Source organism: Callospermophilus lateralis, chromosome 7 (assembly GCF_048772815.1).
Source record: "Callospermophilus lateralis isolate mCalLat2 chromosome 7, mCalLat2.hap1, whole genome shotgun sequence".
NCBI lineage: Eukaryota > Metazoa > Chordata > Mammalia > Rodentia > Sciuridae > Callospermophilus > Callospermophilus lateralis.
The window spans coordinates 35,762,355-35,773,448 of record NC_135311.1 but is presented as its reverse complement, the minus strand read 5'-3'; the positions used below and the strand labels follow the sequence as shown (position 1 = coordinate 35,773,448).

The 11,094-nt window shown below is 42.2% G+C and overlaps 1 protein-coding gene across 1 annotated transcript in view; it reads left to right on the top strand.

Annotated features, from left to right (window-relative positions):
* Window positions 1-4,678: 4,678 nt before the first annotated feature.
* Window positions 4,679-11,094, top strand: part of LOC143404923 (myomegalin-like) — a 30,312-nt gene continuing 23,896 nt past the window's right edge. Inside the window, exons 1-4 of the mRNA XM_076863207.2 lie at window positions 4,679-4,739; window positions 7,259-7,361; window positions 9,114-9,272; window positions 10,645-10,817. The gene's annotated coding sequence lies outside the window, so the exon portion shown is untranslated. The remainder of the gene's footprint in view (window positions 4,740-7,258; window positions 7,362-9,113; window positions 9,273-10,644; window positions 10,818-11,094) is intronic.

Genomic DNA, 11,094 nt, shown 5'->3' with positions numbered 1-11,094 from the left:
GGTGAGGAGAGTGAATGTATCCAAACAGACAGTTCTTCAACATGCATATGCCTCATCATCTATCCAGAAAATTCTTTTGCAGTTGGTCCTCTTATCTCTCCTCTACTTGTCTTGTTAAATGTCGATTCTCAACAGTGTTTTTTGAGCATTTGTGGTTATCCAAGAAGGACAACAAAATTGATCATATTTTTAGAGATGGTACCATGTTTGCTTGGCTCTAAGCTCCTGTCCCAAATTCTCATGCCCATGTATGGCATATTCCCTGAAAAAAAGGCTTCACCCTGTCACCTGCAAAATCTCCTGTGTCCTTGGAGCATCAATAATTTTTTCCCTTGTGTGAGTTTGCATATTCCATCTAAATCTACTTTCAGTGTCTTCTAATCTGAACCAACATCAAGCAAAGTGTCTGCTGAGGCAAGTTACCTATGTGTTTTAGTAGGCAGCTAGGCATTTTTACCAGGATCTCTGGGGAAAAAAGTGCATGCTTGACTTTTTTCCAGAGTTCAGACAGTGGATCTAGGTCAACAATTTATCAGAACAGGACTGCCTACTCATTTGGTCCCCAAACAAGGCCAATTTTTCTCATAAGTGCAAGGGTATGTAGGCACGTTTAGGTTCTCCTTCAGTAATCTTCTTAGGATATCCCATTGTACCCAGAGAACGTTTATATACTTGTGTTTGCAATGTGTAAAGCAGGAGTGGTGTAATGTGACTGGTCCACTCTTGTTTTATTGGCAGAAAACAAACAAGATAGTAAGGATGAAGGACAAGAGCCAAATGCCCCCAGGTAATTTTGATCATCCAGGGGTTCTAAGCTAACTAATGTGATATGTTGATTGTATATCATCTTCCCTCTAGATCCAGGGAAAAATTGGTCTGCTGTATTTATGTACCTATAGAACATAATTTCAAAGTGTGTTTGCAAAGGACTTCGCTTGCTTTCTTCAATATTCCTGTATTAAATGCCAAAACTTATTAGTTTCTTTTTTTTCTTCTTTTTTTTAATTGGTTGTTCAAAACATTACAAAGCTCATGACATATCATCTTCCATACATTTGATTCAAGTGGGTTATGAACTCCCATTTTTTACCCCAAATACAAGTTGCAGAATCACATCAGTTACACATCCACATTTTTACATAATACCATATTAATGACTGTTGTATTCTGCTACCTTTCCTATCCCCTACTATCCCCCCTCCCCTTCCCTCTCATCTTCCCTCTCTACCCCATCTGCTGTTGCTTAATTCTCTCCCATGTTTTTTTCCCCCTTTCCCCTCACAAACTCCATACAGTTTCCCTTCTCTCTCCCTCTTTCCCACCCCACTCGTCTCTGTTTAATGTTAATCTTTTCCTCATGCTCTTCTTCCCTGTTCTGATCTTAGTTGCTCTCTTTATATCAAAGAAGACATTTGGCATTTGTTTTTTAAGGATTGGCTAGCTTCACTTAGCATTATCTGCTCTAATGCCATCCATTTTCCTGCAAAATCCATGATTTTGTCGTTTTTTAGTGCTGCGTAATACTCCATTGTGTATAGATGCCACAGTTTTTTAATCCATTCATCTATTGAAGGGCATCTAGGTTGATTCCAAAGTCTAGCTATTGTGAATTGTGCTGCTATGGATCATTGATGTGGCAGTATCCCTATAGTATGCTCTTTTAAGGTCCTCAGGGAATAGACTGAGAAGGGCGATAGCTGGGTCAAATGGTGGTTCCATTCCCAGCTTTCCTAGGAATCTCCATACTGCTTTCCATATTGGCCACACCAATTTACAGTCCCACCAGCAATGTACAAGTGTACCCTTTTCCCCACATCCTCGCCAGCACTTATTGTTACTTGACTTCATAATGGCTGCCAATCTTACTGGAGTGAGATGGTATCTTAGGGTGGTTTTGATTTGCATTTCTCTGACTGCTAGAGATGGTGAGCATTTTTTCATGTACTTATTGATTGATTGTATGTCCTCCTCTGAGAAGTGTCTGTTCAGGTCCTTGGCCCATTTGTTGATAGGGTTGTTTGTTATCTTATTGTTTAATTTTTTGAGTTCTTTGTATATTCTGGATATTAGGGCTTTATCTGAAGTGAGAGGAGTAAAAATTTGTTCCCAGGATGTAGGTTCCCTGTTTACCTCTCTTATTGTTTCTCTTGCTGAGAAAAAAACTTTTTAGTTTAAGTAAGTCCCATTTGTTGATTCTTGTTATTAACTCTTGTGCTATGGGCGTCCTATTAAGGAATTTGGAGCCCGACCCCACAATATGTAGATCGGAGCCAACTTTTTCTTCTATCAGGTGCAGAGTCTCTGATTTGATATCTAGCTCCTTGATCCATTTTGAATTAACTTTTGTGCATGGCGAGAGAAAGGGGTTCAGCTTCATTTTGTTGCATATGGATTTCCAGTTTTCCCAGCACCATTTGTTGAAGATGCTATCCTTTCTCCATTGCTTTTAGCGCCTTTATCAAATATAAGAAAGTTGTAATTTTGTGGATTGGTCTCTGTGTCCTCTATTCTGTACCATTGGTCCACCTGCCTGTTTTGGTACCAGTACCATGCTGTTTTTGTTACTATTGCTCTGTAATACAGTTTGAAATCTGGTATCGCTATACCGCCTGATTCACACTTCCTGCTTAGAATTGCTTTTGCTATTCTGGGTCTTTTGTTTTTTCATATGAATTTCATGATAACTTTATCTATTTCTACTAGAAATGCTGTTGGGATTTTGATTGGCATTGCATTGAACCTGTAGAGAACTTTGGGTAATATTGCCATTTTGGTGATGTTGGTTCTGCCTATCCATGAACAGGGTACATTTTTCCATCTTCTAAGATCTTCTTCTGTCTCTCTCTTTAGGGTTCTGTAGTTTTCATTGTATAAATCTTTCACCTCTTTTGTTAGGTTGATTCCCAAGTATTTTATTTTTTTTGAGGATATTGTGAATGGGGTGGTTTTCCTCATTTCCATTTCAGAAGTTTTGTTGCTGATATACAGGAATGCCTTTGATTTATGCGTGTTGATTTTATATCTGCCACTTTGCTGAATTCATTTATTAGTTCTAGTAGTTTTGTAGACCCTTTTGGGTCTTCTAGGTATAGGATCATATCGTCCGCAAATAGTGATATTTTAAGTTCTTCTTTTCCTATTTTTATGCCTTTAATTTCTTTTGTCTAATTGCTCTGGCTAGTATTTCAAGGACTAAATGAAGTAGAAGTGGTGAGATAGGGCATCCCTGTCTTGTTCCAGATTTTAGTGGGAATGCCTTCAGTTTTTCTCCATTTAGAATGATGCTAGCCTGAGGCTTAGCATATATAGCTTTTACAATGTTGAGGTAAGTTCCTGTTATCCCCACTTTTTCTAGTGTTATTGAACATAAAAACATAGTGTTTTGTCAAATGCTTTTTATGCATCTATTGAGACGATCATATGGTTCTTATCTTTAAGTCTATTGATGTGGTGAATAATATTTATTGTTTTCTGTATATTGAACCAACCTTACATCCCAGGGATGAATCCTACTTGATCATGGTGCACAATTTTTTTGATATGCTTTTGTATTTGATTCGCCAGGATTTTATTGAGGATTTTTGCATCTATGTTCATTAGAGATATTGGTCTATAGTTTTCTTTCTTTGAAGTGTCTTTGTCTGGTTTTGGGATCAGGGTGATGTTGGCCTCATAGAATGAATTTGGAAGAGCTCCTTCTTTTTCTATTTCTTGAAATAGCTTGAAAAGTATTGGTATTAATTCTTCTTTGAAGGTTTTGTAAAAGTCCGCTGTATACCCATCCGGTCCAGGGCTTTTCTTGGTTGGTCATCTTTTGATGGCTTCTTCTATTTCTTCCTTTGTTATTGGTCTGTTTAAATTGTGTGTATCTTCCTGTCTCAATCTGGGGGATCCAACATGGCGGCCGGCGAGGAAGCAGCTCTTTCAATATCTCCACATTAACGGGATCAGAAAGACCCATTAAAACAGATACATTCTACCTACTGAGGAACTTCTAGCAAAATTCTGTTGAAAGGAGACCTGCCGGGAATTAGTAAGTTTATTAGAGGTGACAGTTTGCCTCAGACAAGTGAATCTTGGCCGGCCACCCGGGTGCAGAGGTCCAATCCCGCGGCCACAGGCCGCTTCTGCAAGCGCAGTGAGAAGGGTCTCCGCCCGACCCGGTAGATGGCCGCCACCATCCCGCTCTCGCTCTGCGAACGGCCACCCTGCCCGCCCGGCTCTACAAGCGGCCCACCCCGCCCGCCTGGCTCTACAATCGGCCCGGCGGCCTGGCTCAGCAAGAAGGGTCCCCGCCCGGCCGGCAGACCGCCCCCGCCATCCTGGCTCTCCTGGCGGCCCCGCCCACTCTGCGAATGGCCACCCTGCCTGCCCGGCTCTTAGCCACGCGGGCGCTGCCTGCCCGACTCTGCAGGCGGCCCCCGGAGGCCCGGCGCAGCGAGAAGGGTCCCAGCCTGGCCCAGCAGACAGCCAGCGCCCTCCCGGCTCTGCTAACGGCCCTGCCCACCAGGCAAACGGCTCCCTCCCCACCCCAGACGACGTGAAAGGAATCTAACCAAGCCTTTATGAAATAGCGAACTGGGAACTAAAACTAGAGATTGTGTCAGACCAGAGACAAGCCAGTTCCACCCCTCCCTTCGGACACTCCGGCAAGGAGCCAGGGGCCCACCATAACAGAGAGGGGAAGTTACCAAAGTTCGGCCAAAGAGATTTTTTCCCAGCGGAATCTACTTTAGCAGGTGTGTGACTCCCACCCACATCAGATACAAACAACCGGTAAACTTCAAAATCTCTCCGTGGGCGTGACCGTAAGGGCCAAAGGACTCTCGATCCCCAACTCCCCATACTGCCAGTGACGTGGGCGTGACTGTAGGGGCAGAGGGAAGCAGAGAAGACTCCCTGCCCCCAACTCCCTCAACCGCCAACTGAGAGGGCGTGACGGTAGGGGAGGAGGGAAACAGAGGACACTCCAGACCCCCAACTCCTCCTACCGCCAGCGGAGTGGTCGTGATTGTAGGGGCTGAGGGAAGCAGAGGGGATCCTCGACCCCCAACTCCCATTACCACCAGCGGCCACACCAATGGTCTTAGCCGCCAGATTCCGAAGGTGTGCCCCCCAAAGGGGTCCGGAAAAATTAAACTATTGATTCCCAGACCACAGCTCCACAGCTCTGGGGCTTAGATGAATGACTGAGAGAGTGCTCAGTCGTTAGGGAAATGGAGCGCTCCATGGGGCTGAAAGTGTAACCAAATCCTTTGGGAACTGCCTCCAGTGAGCAGGACCTGGGGCTGGCTGGCAGGAGGAAGGGGAGGAGGGGCCATAGAAGTGAAACGGCTCCGGACCTACAGGATTGAGAGACTCCCAGGAGCCGCCTTACAGGGATTGCTGTTGACACATTGAGGGCAAATCTCAGCCCGGAGGGCACAGCTTTGCCTACGGGAAGAGAAGAAAATGGATCTCTAAGGCCTAATTTTATTTCTTATTTCATTTTATTTTTTTCTCTCCCTTTTTCCCTCTTTCTCTCCCCTTCCAAGTTTTATTGTTCTTTCCATTCTCCTCTATGCTATCTATCTCCCTCTCCTTCTTTCTTTTCAAGAGCACCTTCCTTCCCCCCAACTTTCATCCCAAGCATTATGTCCTCCATTTCGTGTAACTGTCTAAATGCAAATAGGTGAATGTTTTGAAGCCGTCTATAGTGCTCCTAAATACCTAGCTACTACCAACACCCTGATCCAATCGACGGTTAGTACCCCCCTTCAGTAGAGCAATCTTCTAAAGTAGCCTAGACATACTAATCCTTATACCTGCAGTGCACCTAACCTAAAGTCCTAAGAACAAAAAACAAACCACTATATGCATACAAAATCCAGAAGACCTTTATAAATTGAATGAATCAGCTCTAAAGTACAATAAAGCCCAACATCTATAGGCATAATCTCCCACCACAAAGGAGAGACAACAGAGATAAACAAAGCCAAAACAAATGTATAGGAGAAAGCAGTTACAAAGCAGTCAAACAGAGCTGGAAAGTAACGTGAACAACATGAAAAAACAAGGGAAAAAAGGATTACAGATAATGCAGGACTTATTAGTTTCTTAACTTACTAAAAGAGAGGTCAAGTAAACTATAAATGCTCATGGACTTTTGGCATTAAATGAGTCAGAATTGTACTGAAGGACTCCCCATGATACCTTCAGAAACACCTCCCTCAAATCATTATCACTTATCAATACTGTATGTATGCTGATGTGTTCCCTTGTCCCTGCATCAGGAAATTGTTTGTTCTAAGTCATGCTCAGGCTTGAGAGCTGGCACCCCGTTACCCCAGCAATCACTGGAAGGGAGAGATACCTCCTCCTCCCTCAGCATCTCAAGGACTTCCTCACCAAGAAAACTCTGACAGTCACCTGGAGCAGGTCCTCTGATAGCAGTTGCTGAAAGGAGTAGGCTGGCACAGCACTTTGTCTCCAAGCTCAATCCAGGTGGAAGGACAAAGAGATGCGTGCTCACATCCATGACAGAGATACTCACAAACTGCTGATTTTTACCATTTCCATTCACCCAAATATCAATGCCATTGCCCACATAAGTTTGTATGTTTTCCTTTTGGTACTTGTAGAATTACTCTGAATGAATCAGTCTCAGGATTTCCTGTACCCAGGTCCCATCCACCTTCTCATTTATGGTCTAAAGGCAGGGTTAAATTCAGACCTCCTCTCACATACTTCATCTTTTGTAGTAGGGATCTCACAGCAAGGAATGCAGTTATATACATATCTTTACTAACGTATGTTTTTATTTATACATACATATGTGTCTGCATATATGTGTATGTATGTGTGTGTGTATATATATATGTGTGTGTATATATATATGCTTAAATGAATAGGTAGACACATGCACAAATATATTCTTTTATAGTATCAACAGGAAAGGACCCAGAAAGTACATGAAGTACCAACATTGGGTGCTTACCAATCTACAGGAAGTAAGTTGGCACTTGCAAAAATGTATGCACAATTGCTCAAAGTGTACCAGAATTCTGATTTGAAAGCTTCAAATGGATATTGATATTAATATCAATTAATCTCAGTCAAAATCCTGATATCCCATCATTCGTTGAATTCTAGTTATAAATTTTCTTTTGTATTCTACCTTAGGTATTTTAATTTTCTCATTGAAGTTCAGCCACCAGAATTGGCCCATTTAAGGCAAAAGCTGCAGGAAGGGAAAGATGCTTCTTTTCTTCCTCAATAGGCATATCAAGTACCTTCTCACACAGCATGAACCTGAGGGCCACTGAAAGCAACTGGCTGATGAGTGCAAGCTGGCAGAGCACTTTGTCAACAAGCTGAGCCAGGTAAGGTGCCCAGAGGCCCTGCTCAGAGGAAACTGCTCCAAAGTGTCCAGCTTGTGGGAGATTCCATTAGGCAAGTGATAGTTGTTCCTGCTCTCCTGGTGTCTGCATTTTGTTTGTATTCTTGAATGATGAGGGCTGCCTCAGTGGGAGGACAGTAGATACATCCACCAGGTAGAGGTCAAACTGTCCCAACACTGTTTCTACCCGAACACATGTGCCATTTAAATGGCAGGCAGCATGTACCCAGCATACTTTCAGGAAGGAGAGTGTGACTGGTGCAAGTTTGTGAGAATGGAATATTACTCAGCAATTAAAGAGAATAAAATCATGGCATTTGCAGGTAAATGGATGGAATTAGAAAAGATAATGCTAAGTGAAGTTAGCCAAATGCCGATGTTTTCTTTGATATAAGAAGGCTGACTCATAGTGGGATAGGGAGAGGGAGCATGGGAGGAATAGACAAACTCTAGATAGGGCAGAGGGGTGGGAGGGGAAGGGAGGGGGCATGGGGTAATTAATGATGGTTGAATGTGATGATCATTACTATCCAGACTACAGGTATCCACACGAATTGGTGTGAATATACTATATATTCAACCAGAGATATGAAAAATTGTGCTCTCTATATGTAATAAGAATTGTAATGCATTCTGCTGTCATATATAAATAAATTTTTTAAAAAAGAATAAAAAAAAAAGAAAAAAGAGCCATGCCCAAGGAAACTTTTCAGATATCTGTTGTGGGCCTATGGGTGATTTATCCTTTCTGGTTTATGTGTTCTCTTCTCAAAAATAATATTGAAAATGCATATGGCATGATAACTATAGCATTCAAACAGGGAATGTTTATGCGTGTACTTTCTAAAGAATAAAGGCACTCCCAGGGTTTAGTTTAGAGAGTTGTATAGTAGAATCTGGGGGTGGGATGTAGGTTACACTGGAATACTTAAAGAGGTGACATGGAGAGAATTTTCCCTGGTTAAGTGATAGAAGCAGGCATCGAGCATCCTGTGAAGTTCCCAGATGTATGGAGTGTCTTGGGACAGGGTTATTTTTCTTCCCTAAAGAGGAATGAGTAGGTTTTCTATGAAAGTCATATTGGGAGGTAAATCACTGAGCCTGGGAAGCAGCCCTGTGGCAGGAGGTAGCTACAGCTGGAGTTTCCCAGTGTTCACTGGTTGTCTCCAGTTTCTGTTGTGGGGGAAAAAAAAAAAACATTTTTCCCTTTGCCCATTTAAACAAATAGCATGATGCCGCTAAGGAGGTTCATTTAATGGGGGCCACATTGATTCATGGATACCTGGGCAGGCTATTTGTTTAAAGAACTGCATGAATCCTTTCTAAATTCATACTGTTAATTTCTTTGTGCCATGATAGGCCACTGTGTTTTTAACAGATGAGGTAGAACTGCCTAATATCTAAAGGGGCTTTTATAAATTTGGTTGTAGGAAATAGTGAAGAGCATCATGATGAAGAAAAGGCATCACTCGAATCACTGGCCCCCAGGGAATCTTCAGGGGAGGGTAGTTATCTGCTAAAAAGGAGCATACAAACAGGCCCAAATAGCTGCCAGGGTAAAAACCATCTGCTGGTGTCACTGGTTTATTTTGCTTAAACCCATGTCTGTATTGCCTGTTTTCTGTTGGACATTTTTATCATTTGTCTAAGTCTTATGGACTTTTTCCCTTAAAAAAGTGACTTGTTCCTTTGTAAGCACTAAAATGAGAATGACATGAATAACTTCTCTCTGCAGTGTTATACCAAGATTATGGACAATTCTGTCATAGCAAAAACAGCAGCTACACAAACAACAACAACATATCATATGATGTGAAAATATTGATAGGAAGAGGCCTAGAAGGCACAATTCTCTGGAACTTTCCAAATGCAGGAGGCTATATTCACTGGATAGGTGAGTGTATGGTTATGCATAAAGTTGACCTGCTCCTATGGTTTTCACTCTGATCTCTTTTCTGTACCCAAAGCTGTTGTCCTGCTCTTCTCTGTAAGCACCACACTGAAGCAGAGCCAATTCGGTGTTCAAATATTATGAAAATTATCTGTTAAACACATGGTGCTGTCCCTGAAATCACACACTTTGTAGGCTGTTTTGCCTTCTCTTCCCAGCTCTCTCAGCTCCACTGTGTCTTTCTTCTGGAAGGTATGGTCTTGATAAATCATTGGCACATGGACACTTTTCTAGGACCTATCTATTAGAACAAGAGTAATTCAACGTGTAACCTTTTCTTCAGTCAACCTTTAACTTTTATACAAAATAAAAATTTAAATCTGACAAGAGCCCTGATTACAAACCCTAAAGTGCAATGTGGATTATAGGTGGGAAACAAACTGTTCTGAGGACAGTTTTCTCTTGGTCACATAATGCAGAGTCATGTGGAGAACACTGTATGTGGCATTCATAGTCGAATTGAAGGGGACAGTAACTGGAAGGCTTTAGATGACATTGTAAAGGGACTTCATTCTAATAACTGTGGTATGCAACCATTTTTATGCATTCATTGAGTATGACTTGGCAAGAAAGAATGGGCAAAATAAAGGGGGTACAGGGATTCTAAAAGAACAGAGCATGAGGTCTAATGTAGTCACAGGTTTCTTAAAGGCATAGCAGGAATGCTGAGTGCAGTGAAGTTGTTGATTCAACCCAAGATGATGGAAGCCTTTGAAAAAGTTCTCTGTTTTCTTTATGGTATTGTAAGAGTGAGTCTGTTAATGGAGAACTGAACAGCCTTGGGCACTTCTAGCTCTTAAAATAATCATATATTCCCTTGGTAAAGGCTAAACTCAGGATGAGACCCAAAAATCATTTCTGTACTGTTAGCTTGGGCTCATGGACAAGTATGCCATAGCAATAAAAGTAGATAGAATAAAAATGATATCATGTCATAGTATGGATGTGCAAAGAAGGCAAAATGTCTCTGAGACTCTTCAATTCAGGAGACTATTGATCAGACAGTTGTGTCTAAAATTCACCATGTTTTATGCACAAGGTCGACTCCCGTTCTGCTTCTCATTGTGTGATCCTTCTGTGGCTGTACCTTATAGGTAGAGTTGAGCCTCCTTCCTCATGAGTTTGTTATCTGGCAAGTACACTGGACACTGGTGGCTCTTGGTCTGTCTCTCATACCGTAGGACCTAAACTATGTCCATCAGATGATTCTGGATCATTTTTGAAGGGAGGCACCTTCAGCTTTGAATCAGGACCAGTTGCGAGGCTGTAACTTCTAAACCACTGTGATTTCATCTTTTATTCTTCCCTGCCTCAGCTGTCTCAGCAGTCTCAACAGTGAACTGCAGGAAGAGGAAGAGAATGATCTCCTGTTGGACGGAAAGTATTTTCTACCCTCTGGTCATCCTGATTCATCAGACACACAAGAACTCAGAAGCTCTGTGTTCCCATCAGATGAGCCTAAAGTCAGCTGAGTTATGGATTAAGCCAGTGAGTATTCTTATCATAATTTAGATGAATTCAATTTCTCTCCCTGGTAAAGCCCAAATTCTCTGCACGCAACTCCACTGTCTAGGCTGAGACATATGCATACAGAGCCAGGCAACCCATTTTGTTTCAGAGTAGGTGCAGAGGTCAGGTGGATCTGGGGCTTTGTTATTTTCCTTGCCTGATCAGGTTTTTTTTTTTTTTTTGGTCCTGGTCTGTAGTCATGCCAGCTATAGATTTGCAGGTCGACTGGAGTCAGGAGGAAGGGATTATAAGCACC